General features: G+C 41.2%; 2 long non-coding RNA genes across 2 annotated transcripts; one reads left to right on the top strand and one right to left on the bottom strand.

Moving 5' to 3' along the window:
• The first annotated feature begins 741 nt into the window (after nucleotides 1-741).
• On the top strand, nucleotides 742-5205 carry LOC137095952 (uncharacterized). Its single transcript, XR_010909096.1, has 3 exons — nucleotides 742-829; nucleotides 2878-3056; nucleotides 5014-5205. It is a non-coding gene; the product is annotated as an uncharacterized lncRNA (long non-coding RNA).
• An 8275-nt stretch (nucleotides 5206-13480) lies between these two features.
• Nucleotides 13481-17299, bottom strand: LOC137095953 (uncharacterized). Its single transcript, XR_010909097.1, has 3 exons — nucleotides 17207-17299; nucleotides 15475-15653; nucleotides 13481-13697 (listed from the first exon to the last, which is right to left on the bottom strand). It is a non-coding gene; the product is annotated as an uncharacterized lncRNA (long non-coding RNA).
• Between the last annotated feature and the right edge of the window lie 6377 nt (nucleotides 17300-23676).

Below are 23676 nucleotides of genomic sequence, written 5' to 3' on the forward strand. Positions count from 1 at the left end.
GTGAATATTCTAGAGGTGGCACTATTTGCACAAGTTCTACACATGTTCCTCCGGTATATCCATTCTGCAACCTCTATGCATTGATCAGCTACACTACATTTTATCTGACATCCAAATGACTCATAGTTAAGAATGGGGGTGAGACAACAGGAAGTGGAAAAAAATATACCCTTGGGAAGCGAAATGCACTCTTGGAGGAGTTATCACGGGGGGGGGGGGGGGGTCTCAGTTGAAGCTTTATCACCGATCTTTGTTTCCACAACAAACCAAACTTTTCAGAATCCAAGTGTCACAGGGACAGAAAGGGAGGTGAAATTTTCTGCACAGGGGCACAGACAGCAAAATAAACACCATAGGCGTGTTAGCCCCTGTGCTATCCAAAGTGTGTGTGTACGTATGGCTGGAGTTACACTTAAAAATGTACCTGTTTCGACTTACAAATACATTCAACTTCAGAGCAAACCTGCAGAATCCATCTTGTTCGTAACTTGGGGACTGCCTCTACTTTTGTAATAAATGTCATCAGTCTTCACACTCTTCAGATTATATTCTAAGATGCTTAAAGTTTCACAAGCTCATAGATTCCTGTCATGTGCTTGTCCCTTGTTTCAAAATATATGGGAGAAAAATAACTGTCCAGATGGTGATGTGTCCTCCCATGTCATAGTGTGGGTGGAGCAGTTCTCCTGCCCACGTATATATATCTTTCCTGCTGCTTAGTTAAGCATCTCAGCACTTACTCTGATTGCATCTTGTGAGTCACTCTCCTTCACCATGAAGCTGACACTTGTTCTTCTACTTATTACCCTGGCATGTTTCTCTTCTTCAGGTAAGCCTCATCGACATCCTCATGGGGTCAAGACAGACCAAGGAAGCACCAATTCAATCATTCTCTATAATTTGAGAGCTGAACTAGGACTCCAGGAGATGAGGGTTCAATTCACCATTCAAATCTAGCAATTCTGAATGGGTAACCGTAGGCACAGCAAACCTACTCAGTCTTAGAGAATACTAATAGCAAATTTCCTCATCTGCATCTTATTCTAGTTCCTATCACTCTCTCTCTCTCTTTCAGTCCTTTGTTGTCACTAATCCTTACAACTTGTTGCTCTGTTACAGGGGTGGTCTGTAGTTTTGTATCATTTTCACAGCTTTTAAAAAGCAGTTTTAAAGTAATTGTTCCAAGATTCCTAGTTTCATTACAATTTTAAAGTAACAATTTATTTCCCTAGTTCTCAATGCTGAGTAAAACAATTCCTTTAAAGTTTATATCGCAAGGCAAGCAAATTGCAATTGCAGCAGAACTTATAACATGGAGTTGATCCCTGGACCAACTCTGTTGTGGAAGGACACTAAAGGTGCATCTGCACTATAGAGAATTAATATAGTTTGGCTATAATCGTGTACTTCAGCTGAAGCCGAAAATGGATTTGCAATGCTAGACTACTTTTTAGAGCCTCATATGATAATGTCCTGAATGTAGTAGCACAAGGCATACCATGTTTGAACAATTTGATTTTCCTTCCTCTGTTAAGGGAGGTTGCACTCTTGTAACTGTAAAAACTATCAAAACAATAAAGTACATTTACATTGAAAAATAGGGTGACATTCTCTGTTACAATGGGAATATAATATAGCCATGAGCCTTATCTACACTGACAAGGCATGTAGCGGGGGGGGGGGGGGGCTTGAGGGGCTTCAGCCCCTCCCAAAATTCTCAGGGTGTCCGCAAGAAGGCCTTACTGGTACATTATTTAAACTGTTATGTTTTTTCATATCATGATCTGATCACCATGCTCAATATATCCCATATGCACGGGGCTATTGGGATAACAATACAAAATGTTTGCTAGGTTAGATCCTCACCCCCCCCCCGAATAAAACTCAGCGCCCCCCCCCCCCCCAAAATCAAAATCCTGGCTACGGGCCTGACACCGACCATTATTGCAGTTTAAAGCTTAATTTGTATCAGTGCTCTGTAGTTTGTGCAGTCATCATCTGAGACTCAAACTGGTTCCAGGATTTGCACAGTGAAACCACTGTCAGTGTAGATGGAGCCATTGCTTCATTACTGGAGGAAAAGAACTAATTACAAATCACATTTTATAACTAGTTAGTAGTTACTTTCAAGCTGTGAATGATAAATACTGTCTTAGCCATAAGTCAACACATATGAGGCCTCAGGAAAGCCTCCCCTACCCTCTTTTCTTTGGGCTACTGTTCCACAGATGCAGCGAAACGAAGGTTTCGTATGATATCCATAGTTTCCAGCAAGTGGAGTACTTGTTACTGGCATGCTAACTTAGAAAAATAATATTTTTAGACCACACACTGCAACACCAACATGGCAAAGGCATCCTGAGATGAGATTTTATGGACTGCAATTTGGACTGATTTGGAGGATGTTTTAAACATGGCAAACTGTTTTTAATGCATATTTATAATTATTTTTATGTATTTGTGTATTTTATTGGTGTTTTATATTGTATCAGCATCAAATTGTTGCTTGCTGGAAGCTGCCCTGAGTCCCTCCTCGGAAGTCGGGAAAGGATGGGATATAAATGTTCTAAAGAAAAAAAAGAAAGAAATCCTCTGCAGTCTTCTTCTGGAGTCTATGACATCCAAACTGGGTCAAAGCCAAAGCATTCTTGGGTGAATCATATTGTTTCCAGCCCCCAATTGAATAAATACTTTAAGATATTTACATAAAATGGCCACAACACAATTTCTACTAACAAAAATTGACCCATTGAACCAAATAAATGTTGACCTGTTATTCAACAAACGATTCAGCAATCTTTAGTTAGATTTTTGTAAGCTATAAAGGTCAAAGCATATTTTTAATCCTCTCTGCATTTTTATTTTTATTTCTCCTAGTTTCAGCTGTGTGTCCTAATGTTGAAGTACTTGGAAGAGCAGTGCTTTTTGGCACAGATGCAGATGTGGAGAATGTTTTTCATGATCAGTCAACAATTGTAAAAAGGGCTATACGCCAAGTAAAAAGTTGTACTAGCACATTTTCACAGAATGAGAAAGATGGCCTGCTTAAACTGACGGTAATTATGAGTCTTTTTTGCAGTTGAGAACTTTAATGAGATTCCCAAATAATATATCTCCTCTCTCCCATCAAAGGTTATTTATATATAGTATGTTCGATACAAACAAGTAATTCAATTGGGATTCAGATACTTCGCTTAGCCATCCACTTCTGATACACCAATGCACATTGATCGTACGCATATCGATGATATCATTAGGGAATTCTGATATCTATACTACAACTACCCAACATTTGCACAACTTCTGCCAATGAATCAAATATATAACCCAAAAAAATGATAAAGAGGCAAAATGCACATTACTGCTAGCTTGCTCTTAGGACATATGACAGCATAACACTGGTGTATATCTTTTTTGGATTGCTGCCTTGAGAAAAAAATTACTACCTGCTTTATACATAAATCATCCTATCCCACTTGATACCTCTGGCTATTTATCAGCTGAAGGAGAGTTGCAGTGGAGAAAGCCTAGCCATGTGCTTACAACTAGGTGCACATTTTTGAAATATCAAGAGCAATTTTCCAATGATTAATCAAAAAATATTGAAATCTTGAGAGTTTGTGGGTTTTGGAACATCGAGGTACCCATGTAGGGATCTCCTGAAGTAGCACAATTTCTAATGCAAATGTAAAATAAAATTTTAAAATACTTTCCAAAGCAAGGATTAAGTGGCTAGATTTTGGGAGACTACCAAGGCACCACTGCTTTGTAGGACACATGCAATAAGAATGGCCATTCATTCACATCACCAAATCAATTCAACGCGGGCGAATCTGGCAGATCCCATCCCACATGTTTTTCACTGTTTTCTCCTGTTTCATAGCAATTCCTGAGCATAGGAGACAATTTCTTCTGGTTTTCTCCTCCCTTCCTCTGTTTCAAAACACTTCAGAAGTGGAGCATGACAGATGTAGGGGGAGTCTCCCTGTATCATGTGATGGGCTTCAATCAACTACGTTTTTCAAATGTCTTAGAAGTGTTAAGAAACTGGGGTGTGTGGGATAAAATCCTAGGACTCAGAGCAATGGGTCCAAATTATAGGAAAAGAGATTCCACCTGGACATTAGTGAGAACTTCTTGACCATAAGTGCTGTTCAACAGTGGAAGCTCCTTCTTTGGAGGCTTTTAAACAGATGGTCATTTGTCAGGGGTGCTTTGATTGTACCTTTCCTGCATTTGTGGCTGGGGAGGTGGGATTTGAAATCTGTGTGGTCTCTTCCAACTCTATGAATATATGATTCTTAATTTCATTTATTATGTTTTGAAGCAAAGAATCAGCAGCAGTGACATACGTAAGCAAAAGGTGTGCTATGCATACTGAGGAGCTTTGGGAGGGGGCGCACACATTACATCAAGTAGCATTTGAATGTGCCTTGCCTCAATGCCTTGTCTTGGTGCACTGCACATCACATTTTTACAATGGGTTGTCAGCCATGTGCATTATTAATTCACTTGCATTGTGTTACTCACTGATATTTAGTGCAGGGATTGTTTAACATAACTCTTCTGGTGAATACTTACATTATGCTGAAAAATGCATGATCTCTGCTATAGTAGGCAAGAATTAGGGACACATTTAGAAAACTCCTGGAATTGGTCACAAATATTTGCCTCTCATTGCTCACAAGGCATGACTGATAATGGAAATAGATGTTTTAAAATAAGAAAAAAATGTACACCAAATGCAACACCTTCTTTCCTTATGCTCTCTTGACAAGGACATGACTGCACTTCAGAAATGCTGGAGAATGTTTAACCTTGAAGCACTCCTGTCGAGCAGTAGCACTGGCTTTCCCATCCGTTGATATCTAACACACAATTCCCTTTCAGTAATCTCATTGTACATGGTGAGATTTACTTTTAAACAAACACACAGAGAAAATAGTGCTGTGACTCTCTGCTCTTCCTTCCCTTCAGCAGCTTGTACTGACCATTATTTCTATTTCATTTCAGGAAACAGTACTGAAGGATTGCTGAGCAGCCCATGAACTTGGGTTTGTCGAGGAACCCAAGCTAATGCTACTGACCACCAATTGTGCTTGCATGAAATAATGGTGCTTGTGGAGCCATGCTGTTTGGCCACTTGTACCGTGATTTGGAAGCTTTAGCCTCATACCTACAAAATAAAGGGTGTGTTTCAAAAAACTTTAGCCTCATATGAGCAAAATAAGAGTGTATGTTATGGGTATTGGTGCCAAGAGTAGGAAATACTCTTCTCTGTTTGTACCCTGCTAGTGAAAGAGAACCCTTTTCCTCCCAAGATGGGATGTCTTCCTACCAAACATCAATTAAACTGAGGACTTTCCCCCCTAACTTTTAGACAAAATCTTTTTGCATTCCTTGTAGATCTGTCTCCATTTAAAATTCAGACTAAAATTTGTAGTTGATTCACTGCTCCAATGAGACTGAAGCCACACATTGCTAAACACACCATGCATTATCTTCCATGAGGAGCTGCTGATGTGGTGATTTTATTTCCCTCTGCCTGTATTATAAAAATGCCGCTGAAGCATTTTGACCTTCTCACAGATAGGGCCCTTCCACACAGCCTTATATCACAGAATATCAAGGCTGGAAATCCCACAATATCTGCTTTGAACTGGGTTATCTGAGTCCACACTCAAATAATGTGAAGTTTTCAGTTGTCCTGTTTTGCTCTCAAAAAACAGCCTCAATACAAAATTGAAAGTAAAATAAAAATGCTTTAGTCCAGCAAACAAAATAAGCAAATGCATTTGAAAAGGAAAACAAGGAAGTCTTACTACAGACACCAATGAAAGTCTTTTGCAAAAGTCCCAGCAAAGTCAGCAGACAATAAAGCACAGATCATGAAGTCCTTAACACAAAGCAGGTTCCGGCAGTAACAGAGTTGTTGTTAGCAGCGAAAAGCTAAGTTATCTTGCTTCTGATTTATACCCCAAGCAGGAGGGCTTAGGGTGTCACCCAATTAACTCATTAATCTTTTAGCAGCTAATCGAGTTGACCGCCGCCTGTTCTCTGACTTCCTCCATCTTTCTAAAAAAGTAGGCACCTGCAAAGCCTCATTGTCAGATTTTTCTTCCTCTCTCTCCAAGACCTGAGCACCTCCCTGCTCCCCTTCCTCCTCCAACAATGAGGATTCCCCAACATTTGTCTTGATATTCTGGGATATAGGGCTATGTGGAAGGGCCCCTAGTTTTTCTTGATCCAGCCAAAATGGAGGGTTTGTTCAAGATTTATCCACTGCAAATTCCACAAATTCAGCAAGAAATGCAAGAATCCTCCTCAAATAACCATATAGATCAAGTACAAACATCCATGGAAGATTATTCTGAATGTAATCTATAGTGGGATTGTATTCAGAATATTGTGCTTCCCTCAGTGGAGGAACAGAGAATCTTCACGCCTTTTCTCCATATGGTGAATGTCAAGATAGGTGCACACCTATATTGGCTAGAGCAGAGTTCTGCAGGTAGTGGATCTCTACTACAGCTTCCTACCTCCACGCATACTCAGGGTCAAACTAGACATGCCTCTGTATATGTGACTGTAATTCATCTAAAGTGGTGGTGGTGAAGTTGTGGTGTCTGGTGGTTCCGATGTCAAAAAAATGATAAATCTGCTCTGGGCTTTAACCTGAACTTTCCAGGAGCTATCCAAAGTAATGTGACTAGTGTTTAGTTCTTTGGATAGCTCTTTTGTGTTGCATCTAATAACCAAAGTAGATTTATTGTAGGGCATTGATATTTTTCCTTATTGCGATCCCAGTCAAGATCCTCATTCCAACCTAGGTGTTGCTGTTTGCCAGAGGACCAAATTTGCCATTTGTGTAACAGCAGCTTTCTTCCATGGGCCAATTTTATTAGGCAGTGAAATTAACCTGATTTTTACATATGGAGTGGGACCTGTCCTACCATGAAAATCAGGAGCCAGATTTTGGGCGAAGAGTAGAATTCCTGCTGTGTTGGAAAGCTACCACTATGCACTGCTATTTGATGCTGCCAAGTTCTTGAAGAATCATAGAATCATAGAATCAAAAAGTTGGAAGAGACCTCGTGGGCCATCCAGTCCAACCCCCTGCCAAGAAGCAGGAATATTGCATTCAAATCATCCCTGACAGATGGCCATCCAGCCTCTGCTTAAAAGCCTCCAAAGAAGGAGCCTCCACCACACTCCGGGGCAGAGAGTTCCACTGCTGAACGGCTCTCACAGTCAGGAAGTTCTTCCTCATGTTCAGATGTAATCTCCTCTCTTGCAGTTTGAAGCCATTGTTCCGCGTCCTAGTCTCCAAGCAAGCAGAAAACAAGCTTGCTCCCTCCTCCCTGTGGCTTCCTCTCACATATTTATACATGGCTATCATATCCCCTCTCAGCCTTCTCTTCTTCAGGCTAAACATGCCCAGCTCCTTAAGCCGCTCCTCATAGGGCTTGTTCTCCAGATCTTTTATCATTTTAGTCGCTCTCCTCTGGACACATTCCAGCTTGTCAATATCTCTCTTGAATTGTGGTGCCCAGAACTGGACACAATATTCCAGATGTGGTCTAACCAAAACAGAATAGAGGGGTAGCATTACTTCCCTAGATCTAGACACTATGCTCCTATTGATGCAGGCCAAAATCCCATTGGCTTTTTTTGCCGCCACATCACATTGTTGGCTCATGTTTAACTTGTTGTCCACGAGGACTCCAAGATCTTTTTCACACGTACTGCTCTCGAGCCAGGCGTCCCCCATTCTGTATCTTTGCATTTCGTTTTTCCTGCCAAAGTGGAGTATCTTGCATTTGTCACTGTTGAACTTCATTTTGTTAGTTTTGGCCCATCTCTCTAATCTGTCAAGCTCTTATCTTGATGTTGTGGGGAGCCATCACTGTATACTGACGGAAAAGGAGGCTGCCAGGACCTGCCTCCCTGCCCACCCATTTCCTTCCCTTCCCTATAGTGTGGGTGGGAAATTGCAAAATGAGAGGGGTGCAGCCATAGCAGCCATGCAGGAGCAGCAGTAGTTATGGTCTTCTTATTCCCCCTCCTACAGTGGGAGAGGCTGCAGAGGCACTCCTGCTACCTCTTTCAACCTTCTTCCTCTGTCAGGGATGGTTGGGTGATGGTGGGGTGGACATCCTCAGGTAGTGGTTGAGCTTTCACTTGCTACACTAACACTTGGTATAATTTTTCAGCTGGAGTTGGACCAGAGAGTCTTTCAAATAGAACATGTCTTCATATACGCAGATTGTTCTCATTTTTAAATGAGGCTGCCCAATGTAAAGTAGTACATGGCCCAACCATAGCTCAATGAGAGGTGTTTTTAAGAAATTCTTCTTTAGCTATAACCAAGAGACAGCATTCTTGATACCCATCACTCACTGAGAACACCTGGATATGTGGTACTGCATTTATTGCTTGTTCTCTCTGCCTGTTGGTTTCTAAACAAGTGATCAGGGATGGGTAATGCAGAAAAAACAGCTTAACCTTGATTTACCTTGGTCACTTCTGGGCAGCTATGTGGATTGGACTCAAAGACAGAAAGCAGGCAAATGTGGTACAGTCGACAGATTGTAGACTCGCTGAGGCCATCAGTCTGAAGGGTCTCTCCTCCAAGAAATCTGGAGTCACCTGGTACTGTCCATGAATGCAATGCACACAGCTTTTAAGTCATCTTTTGCTGTCTCATCCAAAGTGATGGGCTTCAGTATATTTCATGCTCTCCATTACCCTGCATAACTGGCAAATAGAATACTGCTCTGTACTGAATTAATAATGTCTTGTTGGCAGAGGCGGCCCTAGGTAATTTTCAATGGTAAGCAAACAGTATTTTGGCGCCCGCCCCCCAACCAATCATTGATATATGTTTTCTGTTTGTCAAGGGAGTTCTGTGTGCCATATTTGGTTCAATTCCATCATTGGTGGAGTTCAGAATGCTCTTTGATTGTAGGTGAACTATACATCCCAGTAACTACACTTGCCGCACTTGCTCCCTTGCCTGGCCCGCTTTGGGTCCGGAAGCCTCTTCTCCTGACTTTCTCTTCAGCCATTGGGACCAAGAGACAGAGACAGAGGTGGAGATTTCCACCTTTCCTGAAGGTAGGCGCAAAAACAAAGGAGGGAGCGGAGGTGGGAGATACCTCCAGCCGGAGGGGCTCTCTCTCTCTCTCTCTCTCTCTCTCTCTCTCTCTCTTGGTCCCAATGGCTGAAGAGAAAGTCAGGAGAAGAGGCGACTTTTGGTGTGCACGCTGGGGTCTTCAGACACGCCTCTGGACCCAAAGTGGGCCAGGCACGGTGGCTCTGCCCCTTGGCCCACCCACGGATTGGGGAGAGGAGAGGAGGCGGGTGGAGCGCCAGGGGATCAGGAAAGGGAGCTGGTCATGGGGAAGGGATAGAACGCGGAGAACGATTGAGCGTCGGCTCTGCTCTCACACCCGGTGGCCAGGTGGAGCAGGAACGAGAGGGGCTAGGCGAGGCTCAAGGGCCCGGCCCCTTTGGGAAGAGGATCGCCCGGCAGCGAGGCAAGAAAGCCGAGGCTCCCCCCAGACTGCTAGGGCTGTTGTGAGCTGAGGGGGCGCTCCTCAAGTGGCAGTCGAGGGGCATTTACAGAGGCGCCTCTGCGCACCTGGCAAAAAAAGTGTTCTTCGACCACTTACTTTGCGTAATGGACGAGCTGCCCCTGCTTAGAATCATAGAATCATAGAATCATAGAATCAAAGAGTTGGAAGAGGCCTCATGGGCCATCCAGTCCAACCCCCTGCCAAGAAGCAGGAATATTGCATTCAAATCACCCCTGACAGATGGTCATCCAGCCCCTGTTTAAAAGCTTCCACAGAAGGAGCCTCCACCACACTCCGAGGCAGAGAATTCCACTGCTGAATGGCTCTCACAGTCAGGAAATTCTTCATGTTCAGATGGAATCTCCTCTCTTGTAGTTTGAAGCCATTGTTCCGCGTCCTAGTCTCCAAGGAAGCAGAAAACAAGCTTGCTCCCTCCTCCCTGTGGCTTCCTCTCACATATTTATACATGGCTATCATATCTCCTCTCAGCCTTCTCTTCTTCAGGCTAAACATGCCCAGCTCCTTAAGCCACTCCTCATAGGGCTTGTTCTCCAGACCCTTTATCATTTTAGTCGCCCTTCTCTGGACACATTCCAGCTTGTCAATATCTCTCTTGAATTGTGGTGCCCAGAATTGGACACAATATTCCAGGTGTGGTCTAACCAAAGCAGAATAGAGGGGTAGCATTACTTCCCTAGATCTAGACACTATGCTCCTATTAATGTAGGCCAAAATCCCATTGGCTTTTTTTGCCGCCACATCACATTGTTGGCTCATGTTTAACTTGTTGTCCACGAGGACTCCAAGATCTTTTTCACACTCGAGCCAGGCATCCCCCATTCTATATCTTTGCATTTCGTTTTTCCTGCCAAAGTGGAGTATCTTGCATGTGTCACTGTTGAACTTCATTTTGTTAGTTTTGGCCCATCTCTCTAATCTGTCAAGATCGTTTTGAATCCTGCTCCTGTCCTCTGGAGTATTGGCTATCCCTCCCAATTCGGTGTCGTCTGCAAACTTGATGATCCTGCCTTTTAACCCTTCATCTAAGTCATTAATAAAGATGTTGAACAGGACCGGGACCAGGACGCAACCCTGCGGCACTCCGCTCGTCACTTCTTTCCAAGATGAAGAGGAAGCATTAGTGAGCACCCTCTGGGTTCGTCCATTTAACCAATTACAGATCCACCTCACCATAGTTTTGCCTAGCCCACATTGGACTAGTTTCCTTGCCAGAAGGTCGTGGGGGACCTTGTCGAAGGCCTTACTGAAATCCAGGTATGCTACATCCACGGCATTCCCCGCATCTACCCAGCTTGTAACTCTATCGAAAAAAGAGATCAGATTAATCTGGCATGACTTGTTTTTGATAAATCCATGTTGACTATTAGCGATGACCGCATTTGTTTCTAAGTGTTTGCAGACCACTTCCTTAACAATATTTTCCAGAATCTTGCCTGGTATTGATGTGAGGTTGACCGGACGGTAGTTGTTTGGGTCATCCTTTTTTCCTTTCTTGAAGATTGGGACCACATTGGCCCTCCTCCAATCTGCTGGAACTTCTCCCGTTCTCCAAGAACTCTCAAAGATGGTTGCCAATGGTTTTGAAATGACTTCTGCTAGTTCCTTCAATACTCTTGGGTGTAGTTGATCTGGCCCTGGGGACTTGAACTCATTTAGAGCAGCCAGGTATTCCTGGACGACTTGTTTCCCAATTTGGGGTTGGATGTCCTCTAATCCCTCACCCACTCCATCTTGCTGAGGTTGAAGATGACTTTCTCTTTGTGAGAAGACCGAGGCAACGAAGGTATTAAATAGTTCTGCCTTTTCCCTATCCCCTGTCAGCACTACCCCATCTTCTCCTCGAAGAGGCCCTATCGCCTCCTTGTTTTTCCTTTTTCTACTGACATAAGAAAAGAATCCCTTTTTATTGTTTTTAATGTCCCTGGCAAGCCTGAGATCGTTTTGTGCTTTAGCCTTGCGGACCTTTTCCCTACAGGTGTTGGCTGTTTGTTTGAATTCTTCTTTGGTGATTTCTCCCTTTTTCCACTTCTTGTGCATGTCTCTTTTGTGTCTTAGCACAGTCAGAAGTTCTTTGGACATCCATTCTGGCTTCTTTGCACTTGTCCTATTTTTTCTCTTTGTTGGCACGGATTGCAATTGCGCCTTGAGTATTTCACTCTTGAGAAACTCCCATCCATCCATAACTCCCTTGTCTTTTAGTATCTGTGTCCATGGAATGCTGCTCAGTGTTTCCTTCATTTTTTGGAAATCAGCTCTCCTAAAGTCCAAAATGCAGGTTTGACTTGTCTTAGTTTCGGCCTTCCTTTGTACCTCAAATTGCAGGAGCACGTGGTCACTTGCCCCTAAGGATCCTACCACTTCGACCGCATTGATCAGGTCCTCCGCATTTGTTAGGATGAGATCAATAGTAGCCAATCCCCTTGTTGCCTCTTCTACCTTCTGGACCATGAAATTGTCTGCAAGGCAAGCGAGGAATTTGTTGGACTTTGTACTCTTGGCCGAGTTTGTTTTCCAGCAAATATCGGGATAGTTGAAATCGCCCATGACTACTACATCTCTTCTCTGTGCCTGTTTGGTCAACTGTTGGCAGAAGACTTCATCAAGTTCTTCCTCCTGGCTTGGAGGTCTTTCAAGCTGGTTTCCCGGATTGCTGTCTTGCATCTCTTCTGTAGCATAACAGCTTTTGACATATCAGGCTACTCCGCCTCCTCTCCACTTTGTTGGGCCCTAGCCAAAGCTCATTCAATCAACGAAGTAAAATGCGTCCCATACCTGTGTCATATACAGCTCCACCACACAGCTGTATGTAAAATGTAACATGAAGGCCAACATTTTGTTGGTGACAGACACATGTACAAGTCCTCTTATGCATGTGTTTGGGGTTTTTTTTGTCATTGTGGATGTCTGTCACTGTGTGTGCAGGCAGATGACATAATTGGCCAAAATCTCAGCAAAAGATATCCTCATCTGGGTATAGGAACAGAGCCAACCCTTCTCCAATTCCTTTCTCATACATAAACACACACTCCAGATATAGAAGGACCATTCAAGAGCCCTACCACAGAAAAATTGTTGTCTCAGTAGTGTAGGTAGGAAGCTGTAATAGAGATCCACTACCTGCAGAACTCTACTCTGGCCAATATAGGTTTTCAGCCATACAGTGTGCACCTACCTTGACATTCACCATATAGAGAAAGAGCATGGTGATTCTCTGACAAGCACAATAGTCTGAATACAATCCCATTATAGATTACATTCAGAATGATCTTCCATGGACTTTTGTACTTGATCTACATAGTTATTTGAGGAGGATTCCTGCATTTCTTGCTGAATTTGTGATTTGTGGAATTTGCAGTGGATAAATCTTGAACAAACCCTCCATTTTGGCTGGATCCAGGAAAACTAGGGGCCCTTCCACACAGCCCTGTATCCCAGAATATCAAGACAGAAAACCCCACAGTTCAAAGCAAATATTGTGGGATTTCCTGCCTTGATATTCTGTGATATAAGGCTGTGTGGAAGGGCCCTATCTGCGAGAAGGTCAAAATGTTTCAGCTGCATCTTTATAAAACAGGCAGAGGGAAATAAAATCACCACATAAGCAGCTCCTCATGGAAGATAATGCATGGTGTGTTTAGCAATGTGTGGCTTCAGTCTCATTGGAGCAGTGAATCAATTGCAAGTTTTAGTCTGAACTTTAAATGGAGACCGATCTACAAGGAATGCAAAGGGATTTTGACTAAATGTTAGGGGAAAAGGTCCTCAGCTTAATTGATGTTTGGTAGGAAGACATCCCATCTTGGGAGGAAAAGGGTTCTCTTTCACTAGCAGGGTACAAACAGAGAAGAGTATTTCCTACTCTTGGCATCAATAGCCATAATATACACTCTTGTTTTGCTGATATGAGGCTAAAGTTTTTTGAAACACACCCTTTATTTTGTAGATATGAGGCTAAAGCTTCCCAATCACAGTACAAACAGCATGGCTCCATGAGCTCCATGATTTCATGCAAGCACGGTTGGTGGTCAGTAGTATTAGCTTTGGTTCCTCGACAAACCCAAGTTCATGGGCTGCTCAGCATTCCTTCAGTACTGTTTCCTGAAATGAAATAGAAATAATGGTCAGTGCAAACTGCTGAAGGGAAGGAAGAGCAGAGACTTACAGCACTATTTTCTCTGTGTGTTTGTTTAAAAGTAAATCTCACTATGTACAATGGGATTACTGACAGGGAATTGAGTGTTAGATATCAACGGATGGGAAAGCCAGTGCTACTGCTCGACAGGAGTGCTTCAAGGTTAAACATTCTTCAGCATTTCTGAAGTGCAGCCATGCCCTTGTCAAGAGAGCATAAGGAAAGAAGGTGTTGCATTTGGTGTAACAACCACAACAACAACAACAACAACAACAACAACAACAACAACATTTTTATTATGGTCCAAAGAGCCTTATTATTTATTTATTTATTTATTTATTTATTTATTACATTTCTATCCTGCCCTTCTCCCTACAAGGGGACCCAGGGTGGCCTTACATAAGCATCCAATGATGCAATCCACATATATACCAATAAAATTACAATTAAAATAATAAAATCCATTTAAAACAATAAATTCATTAACAATAAACTAGCATGCCAGTGCACCAAAGCCAAGCTGTGAGAGGCCAGTGTTTTTATTATACTGTAGCATACAAATTATACAGGTAATGGGATTGTTGTTGTTGGTGGTGTGCATTTTTTCTTATTTCAAAGCATCTATTTCCATTATCAGTCATGCCTTGTGAGCAATGAGAGGCAAACATTTGTGACCAATTCCAGGACTTATCTAAATGTGTCCCTAATAGTTGCCTACTATGGCAGAGATCATACATTTTTTAGCATAATGTTAGTATTTATTATTTAATTATTTATTTCAGACATTTATATCCCGTTCTATCTTGACCTCCGCAAAGGGACTCAGGGTGGCTAACAACAAAAGCATAAATATACATATTAAGTAAAAACAGTATAAAACATTATAAAAACATCATAAAAACATTAAAACAATTGCTTTAAATTGCCAGTATTCACCAGAAGAATATTACACAATCCCTGCACTAAATATCAGTGTGACACAATGCAAGTGGATTAATAATGCACATGGCTGACAACCCATTGTGAAAATGGGATATGCAGTGCACCAAGACAAGGGATAGAGGCAAGGCACATTCAAATGTGCAAAGAACAACTTTTGCCTACGTATGTCACTGCTGCTCATCCTTTGCTCCACAACATCTTAAAACAAATTAAGAATCATATAATCATAGAATTAGAAGAGACCACACAGATTTCAAATCCCCCTCCCCCACCACAAATGCAGGAAAGGTACAATCAAAGCACCCCTGACAAATGGCCATCCAGTCTCTTTTTGAAAGCCTCCAAAGAAAGAGCTTCCACTGTTGAAAAGCTCTTACGGTCAAAACATTCTTCCTAATGTCCAGGTGGAATCTCTTTCCCTATAATTTGACTCATAGTTCTGAGTTCTAGGATGTTATACATACCCACACACCCCAGTTTATTAACACTTCTTAAACACTTGAAAAACACAGTTGATTGATTCAGGGAGACTCCCCCTACATTCGTCATGGTGTTGCGGGAATGTTGGGTAGTTGTGTTATAGATATCAGAATTCCCTAATGATTTCATATGTATGCGTACTCTCAATGTGCATTGGTGTTATAAGAAGTGGATGTCTAAGCAAAGTATCTGAATCCCAATTAAATTACTTGTTTGTATCGAACATACTATAAATAACATTTGATGGGGAGAGGATATTTTTTTTGGGAATCTCATTAAAGTTCTCAATTCCAAAAAAAAAAAAAAAGGACTCATATTTACCGCCAGTTTAAGCAGGCCATCTTTCTCATTCTGTGAAAATTTGCTAGAACAGCTTTTCACTCGGAGAACAGCCTTTTTTACAGTTGTTGACTGATCATGAAAAAGTTTCTCCACCTCTGCATCTGAGCCAAAAAGGATTGCTTTTCCAACTACTCCAACATCAGGACACGCAGCAGAAACTAGGAGAAATAAAAATAAAAAAGCAGAGAGGATTAAAAATATACTTTGACCTTTATGGCTTACAGAAATCCAACTAAAGAGACTCACTGGATCATTAGCTGAATAACAGGTCAACATTTATTTGGTTCAATGGGTCAACTTTTGTTAGGAGTAGAAATTGTGTTGTGGCAACTTTATGTAAAAACATTGAAGTATTTACTTAATTGGGGACTGGAAACAATATGATTCACCAGATAATGCTCTGGTTTTGACCCAGTTTTGATATCATAGACTCCACAAGAAGATTGCACAGGATGCTTTTGTCATGCTGGCATTACAGTGTGTGGTGTAAAATCTTATTTAACTAAGTTAGCATGCCAGTAACAAGTACCTCACTTTCTGGAAACTATGGATATCATACAAAACCTTCAAGTGTTAAGCTGCATCTGTGGAACAGTAGCCCAAAGAAAAGAGGGTAGGGGAGGCTTTCCTGAGGCCTCACATGTGTAGACTTATAGCTAAGACAGTATTTATCATTCGCAGCTTGGAAGGAACTATTAACTAGTTATAAAACGTGATTTGTAATTAGTTCCTTTTCTCCAATAATGAAGCAATGGCTCCATCTACACTGACAATAGTTTCACTGTGCAAATCCTGGAACCAGTTTGAGTCTCAGATGATGACTACACAAACTACAGAGCACTGATACAAATAAAGCTTCAAACTGCAGTAATGGTCGGTGTAGATAAGGCTCATGGCTACACTATATTCCCATTGTAACATAGAATTTCACCCTTTTTTCAATGTATATGTTAGTACTTTATTTTTTGGTAGTTTTTATAGTTACCAGAGTGCAACCTCCCTTAATAGAGGAAGGAAAATCAAGTTGTTCAAGCATAGCATGCCTTGTGCTACTACATTCAGGACATTATCACATGAGGCTCTAAAAAGTGGTCTAGCATTGCAAGATAATTTTGGGTTTTCGCTGAAGCATACCAGAATAGCCACTCTTTTTATGCACTAATCAATTCTGCAAATTGCATTATTTTTGTAAAATAAAAGTTTCCAATGAACTCCCCACCACCACTGAACAACAGAACAACATAAGAAGTCAACTCCAATTAAAGTAATGTCAGACTATATTAATTCTATAGTGCAGATGCACCTTTAGTGTCCTTCCACAGCAGTATTACAATTGGTCCAGGGATCAACTCCATGTGATAAGTTCTGCTGCAATTGCAATTTGCTTGCCTTGTCATATAAACTTTAAAAGAATTGTTTTACTCAGCATTGAGGAACAGGAAAATAAATTGTTACTTTAAAATTGTAATGAAACCAGTAATCTTGGAACGATTACTTGAAAAACTGTTTTTTAAGAGCTGTGAAAATGATATCCTCTAAGACTGAGTGGATTTGGTGTGTCTACGGCTACCCATTCAGAATTGCTAGATTCGAATGGTGACTTGAACCCTCATCTCCTGAAGTCCTAGTTTAGCTCTCAAATTATAAAGAATGGTTTAATTTGTGCTTCTTTGGTCTGTCTTGACACCGTGAGGATGTCAATGAGGCTTACCTGAAGAAGAGTAACATGCCAGGGTAATAAGTAGAAGAGCAAGTATCCGCTTCATGATGAAGGTGAGTGACTCACAAGATACAATCAGAGTAAGTGCTGAGATGCTTAACTAAGCAGCAGGAAAGATATATATACATGGGCAGGAGAATTGCTCCACCCACACTATGACATGGGAGGACACATCACCATCTGGACAGTTATTTTTCTCCCTTATATTTTGAAATAAGGGACAAGCACATGACAGGAATCTATGTGCTTGTGAAACATTATGCATCTGAGAATAGAATTTGAAGATCGTGAAGACTGATGTCATTATTTCAAAAGTAGAGGCAGTCCTCAAGTTACGAACAAGATAGATTCTGCAGGTTTGTTCTGAAGTGAATGTATTTGTAAATTGAAACAGGTACATTTTAAAGTGTAACTCCAGCCATACACGCTTTCTGTCCGTGTGACACTTGGATTCTGAAAAGTTTGGTTTGTTGTGGAAACAAAGATTGGTGATAAAGCTTCAACTGAGACCACCACCCCCCCCCCCCCCCCCCCGGTGATAACTCCTCCAGGAGTGCATTTCCCTTCCCAAGGGTATATTTTTTCCACTTCCTGTTGTCTCACCCCCGTTCTTAACTATGAGTCATTTGGAAGTCAGATGTTTGTAGCTCACAGTGAAGGTTAGCACAGTTTATCCTACAAGAAATATCCTTGAGAAATAAAAATATATAATTGGGTAAATGAACTGCTGGAACTAGAACCCACCTGAGTTCTCTGTTGGCATGTATGCAAAAGGTACATTAGAGTTTCAGAGGAATGGAGAGAGATAATGGGGTATCTCGGTGTGTGTAAAGTACAAATGTGTGTGAATGGAGTTGACAGTGGAAGCAGCCATGTCCACTCTTTGTTTCAGCTTCAGCCATAGTTGGACTGTAGCTTCCCACAATCTTCCAAGGAGCCTTGGGCAATGGCAGGCAGCCAGAGAAAAGAAAAGTGAGAGAAAAAAGAGAGCAGAAAGAGCCTCATAAATAACAATACACAAAATGCAGCACACGAACACTCTAGGGCACAAGGGAGCAAATGCAGTGTATCTATGAGTGGCATTGCCAAAACACCATGATGGGGAAAAAGAAATACGAGGGTTATCCAAAAAGTAAGGTTACAACTTACATGGATTGTGGCATAGATATTACATTATTTTTCCACATAATCACCACTCAATTCAATACATTTTTGTCATCTGTGGGATGTGTCATAAAAGTTTCCCTCTGCCTGTTTCAGCCAGTGTGTCACTTCGATTTTCAACTCGTCATCAACAGAAAAGTGTTTTCCACCAAGGTGTTCCTTCAGCTTTTAGTGAACAGATGATAGTCACTAGGTGTGATATCGGGCTGTGAGAGGGGTGGCTTGAAACATGCCAACAAAATGAAGTCAATAACTCTTATGTTGCATGAGCATTTTCATGAAGGAGACAGACTCCCTCTGTCAGCATCCCACTACATTTGTTTTGGATGGTTCTGCCAAGTTTCTTCATGGCCTCACAATATATTCCATACTTATTTTGTCACATGGTGCCTTGACATTACATCCTCTCCATAAACTAACACAATTTCACAATGAATTGCAGCAGCTTTCATGCCATTAGCATTTAGGTAGCGTATTACAGCGTGAACTTCACACTTGGAGGGAAACGGAATGAGGATGTTCATCTCTAATCTTCACCACAATGCCAGTTGATGAGCTACTGACAACTGGCACCCAATGGGTGAGGCCCAGAAAGCTCTATGATGGGTTCACCATGAGCCTCACTTGAACATACTGTAAAATCCAGAATGATCTGGATTGGGGGGAGGGTGGCACTAGAAAACACATACCCCAAATGCATGCTGCAACTGACATCCACATGGGAAGCACATGTTTAAAAATATCAGGAGAAAGCTCGAAATCGGTGATAAAAGGCAGTGTAGCTGATCAATACATAAAGGTTGCAGAGCAGAACTTCAGAAGGAACATGTGCAGAACTTGTGCAAATAGTGCCACCTCTAGAATATTCACATAAAGGAATTCAATATGGCACTCTCAGGAAGATAAACAAACACCTTTTTCCTACCGAAGAAGAAATCACTTCCACCTTTTTGTTTTGTGGTTGGAAGATGAGCTCCATTGCTGATTCGCATCTGATCGGTTGCTACAGTTCTGCATATTTCTCTCAACGGGATAAGAAAAATGATGTCATTCTGTTGGATCAACTCAACATGAGGGGAGCTTTGTGGGCACAGTAAGAGCTGTTTCATGGTTCTCAGGGTGCTTGCAGAGTGGAACTCTGTTTCTTTAATTCACATTCTGCTCCAGATTTTATGGCTGTGTAGAAGCAACCAAAGGGTCACCATATGTGGAGAACAACTTGAAGGCACACCTCTGTAACATTTGTGGGGTACTGTATATTTCCAGAACAGCTATCAAACCATGGCTTTGTAGAAATGTTGCACTAACTGCAGAAATTCCACATGTCTCTTTGTGGTTCCTTTTGTTTGGATAGCCAGAACATGGACATTTCAAATCATTTCCCTCTCCTGGAATATTGCTCATTGTTTGGAACTGATACCACCATATCAATTTCCTGGAATTTTCTTATGTAAATATGAATAGGAATTTGTCCATGTGTCATGTTTCATGACCAATCATTTCAATTTATCCTTTTCTTAAATTTGCTGTTTGACCAGAAATAGAATTAATACAATGTTGAAAATAAATGTTCATTTCTGAGATATCTCTTTGTTATTGGCACTCTCCCTGTCTTTTGCAATAAAGAATACATATCTATGAAATATCTCTGTCTTCCCTGTTCGAATTTGTGTTTGAACAAAGAAGTCTTTTCAAAAAGAAAAATCTCACTTGTCTAGTTTTTCAAGGCATTATCCATATTTTTATTTTTCAAATTATCTATCTTCAAACTCTTTAAATGTCTTCCCTTTCCTCATGGTTCAAGGATATTCATGTTTCAGGCATTTATTAGCTATTATTTACCCTTTGTCAGTAGAACAAATTAGATATCTGGCAATCTTGTGCATATGTTCAATGTATTAACTTATGAATACTTCAATAAACAAGGGACAGTGATGCTAACTTCCCCCAAGAAAATTCCCCGCGAGAGCTACGTGCCTCGTAACCTTACTTTCCAGATAACCCTCGTAGGATTTTTAAAAATCTTAAACCGTGGGGGGTGAGGTGGGATAATATCTTTAAAAGATTTGCCTCTGTTATCTTTCCAGGGCATTTGGCCCTTATATTTGTTGAAGCATTCATAGCACACCCTATATCTGAGGAATCCAGAATGGCAAGCTATGGCAAACAGCTCCATGGGGTGATTTCCTCTTTATGGCTATGATTAGATATCTGGAGATCTTGTGCATATGTTCAGTGTATAAACCCTACATTAATAGGAGTATAGTATTTACATCAAAGGGAGTCATAGTCCCACTCTATATTGCTTTGGTCAGTTCTATCTGGAATCCAGAATGGCAAGCTATGGCAAACAGCTCCATGGGGTGATTTCCTCTTTATGGCTACACCAGGGGCGGCTCAACCCATTATGCAAAGTATGCATTTGCAGTATAGAATTAAGATTGCCGCATTCTGCACACTGCACTTACTTATAATCGGGCATACCTCCTGCCACATCAGCACTTTTAATCTTGTACCCATTATAATAATATAGTTGATTTTGCCCAGGGCGCTCTTGAGGCACTCTTGGGGAAAAAAAGACTTTGCCTTATGCGAGTTGTAGTTACTGGGATGTATAGTTCACCTAAAATCAATGAGCATTCTGAACTCCACCAATGATGGAATTGTACCAAATATGGCACACAGAACTCCCATGACAAACAGAAAATATATATCAGTGATTGGTTGGGGGGGGGGGGCGCCAAAATACTGTTTGCTTACCATTGAAAATTACCTAGGGTCGCCTCTGGGCTACACCTACAGTTTCTGCTAGTTGCATTATTTTGGAGCCATAGAGAAGAAGAACTAAACAGGTTCCTGGGCCATCTTAACAGTATCCACTCAAACATCCAATTCACCATGGAAAAAGGAAATGAAGGAAGACTGCCTTTTCTAGATGTCCTAGTCATCCATAAACTAGATCAACAATTGGGTCACACCGTTTACAGAAAACCCACATACACAGATAGATATATACATAAAACCTCCAACCATCACCCAAGTCAAAAAAGAAGCACCATTAAAACCTTGGCAGACCGTGCAAAAAGAATCTGCGAACCCCACCTCCTCCAAGATGAACTGAACCACCTCAACTGGGCTCTACAGGCCAATGGATACTCCGCCTCAGACACCAGAAGAGCTGCAAGACCAAGAACAAGCCACAAGAGTAATGACGAAGATCCACCCAGAGGAAAAGTGCCATACATCAAGGGAACCACTGACCGCATAGGGAAGCTGATGAGGAAACACAACATACAAACTATCTACAGACCCACCAAGAAAATCCAACAAATGCTACGTTCAGCAAAGGACAAGAGGGATCCTCTCACTTCTGCAGGAGTCTACCGTATACCATGCAGTTGTGGACAAGTCTACATAGGGACCACCAAACGCAGCATTGCCCAAACACAAGTCAAGGAACATGAAAAGCACTGCGGACTACTTCACCCAGAGAAGTCAGTCAGAGCAGAACACCTGATGAACCAACTTAGACACAGCATATTATTGGAGAACACAGAAATGCTGGACGACTCTAACAGCCACCATGTCAGACTACACAGAGAAGCCATTGAAATCCACAAGCATGTGGACAATTTCAACAGAAAGGAGGAAACCATGAAAATGAACAAAATCTGGCTACCAGTATTAAAAAAAACTCTAAAATTACAACAGTAAAACAACAGAGAGGTAACAATCAAGGACATCTAATCACCTCTCAACAAAAGATTCCCCCAGGCACTGCCATTCCATCAAATACTAATCAGGGTGGTCAGCTGAAACATTCACACCTAGCTCCAACAGACAAAATCTCTTTGTCCCACCCTGGTCATTCCACAGATATATAAACCCATTTTCCTACAGACCTCACTACCTCTGAGGATGTTTGCCATAGATGCAGGCGAAACATCAGGAGAGAATGCCTCAACATGGCCATATAGCCCGAAAAAACCTACAACAACCCTGCATTATTTTGCTTTACTTACATCTCCAACATGTAAAAGAAAATACAAGAGGGAGATTAAATGTCCAACAGACAGGAGTGATTTTCTTTGTTTTCTTTGACATTGCTTTGCTATGAGTTTTACAATACATCCTGCAACCTCATAAGATGAAAGCAGAGAAACATTTCCTCCCCGCTTCTGTGTGATGCTGGCACAGAGCACCTCCCCCCCGCCCACCATATGATGAATGGTTACTTCTGGAGGGACTCTGTGGGGCTACATGCTGGCAGCATTGTTTTTAGCTGTCTCCTGCCATGCATTGCTGTATCCCAGTCTGTGTATATGTGTTTTGGGTGTGTGTGTGTGTGTGGTTTTGCACATGCGGTGTAATGTATTATTTATTTTTTGGAATTTTAAGTCTCTTCTGCTGTGTTTTTCGGTTTTATGAGTGATGGTCACTCTTGGCCTGATAGGTGTATTGTGTCCAAATTTGGTGTCAATTTGTCCTATGGTTTTTGAATTATGTTAATCCCACAAACTAACATTACATTTTTATTTATATAGATTTATTATACTAGGGGAGCTGGGGGGACAAGGGAAGATTTGGGGATAATAGATTAGTTATTGGTTAGTTGCATCTTTACAAATGTCTAATATGTCGCAATGAGAAAACAAAGAGGGTGAGGGTTGTTGTGGTATGGGGAATTCTTTTATAAAATGATCATTGTTACAACTAAGTATTCCTTTCTATTTCTTTAACACATATTTAATAAAATATTGAGGATTCTAACAATTTTAATTTTAAGTCCATTGCTTGTATCTTCTTATGTCGTCTCACATTGTGTCCTGATTTTCACATATTCTTTTCCTGTTCTTCTTCAGTGGAAACTGATTTTCATTTTTCATAACAGATAATTTCACATTAAATATATTCTTAAATTATTTATTATTAATATCTACAAAGGAAGTTCTACAATTTTCATTTAGATTGTTAGTAGGTTAATATTTATATCATTTTATCATCATCATGCTGTCTCTCTGTATTACATCAAATATATTTTCTTTCTACATCTCTTCTGGTTTAACCATAATCGGTATGATAATATTCTGATAGTGCATTTTAAGAACTTTCCCTCATAGCTCCTGAGGGCCCTATCTCCCAAACTTCTCTTTCTCAAGGTTTTGTTCCCACTAGCCCATTCAGCATTTGCCTCCAGAATCTTTCACAGGTGTTTCTCCACTTCTGGTTCCTGTTCTTCATTTCTGCAATCCTAATCCACACCTTTCCCAGATTTTGGACATTTCTGGAATAATTAG

This window comes from Anolis sagrei, chromosome 1 (assembly GCF_037176765.1).
Source record: "Anolis sagrei isolate rAnoSag1 chromosome 1, rAnoSag1.mat, whole genome shotgun sequence".
Classification (NCBI taxonomy): Eukaryota; Metazoa; Chordata; class Lepidosauria; order Squamata; family Dactyloidae; genus Anolis; species Anolis sagrei.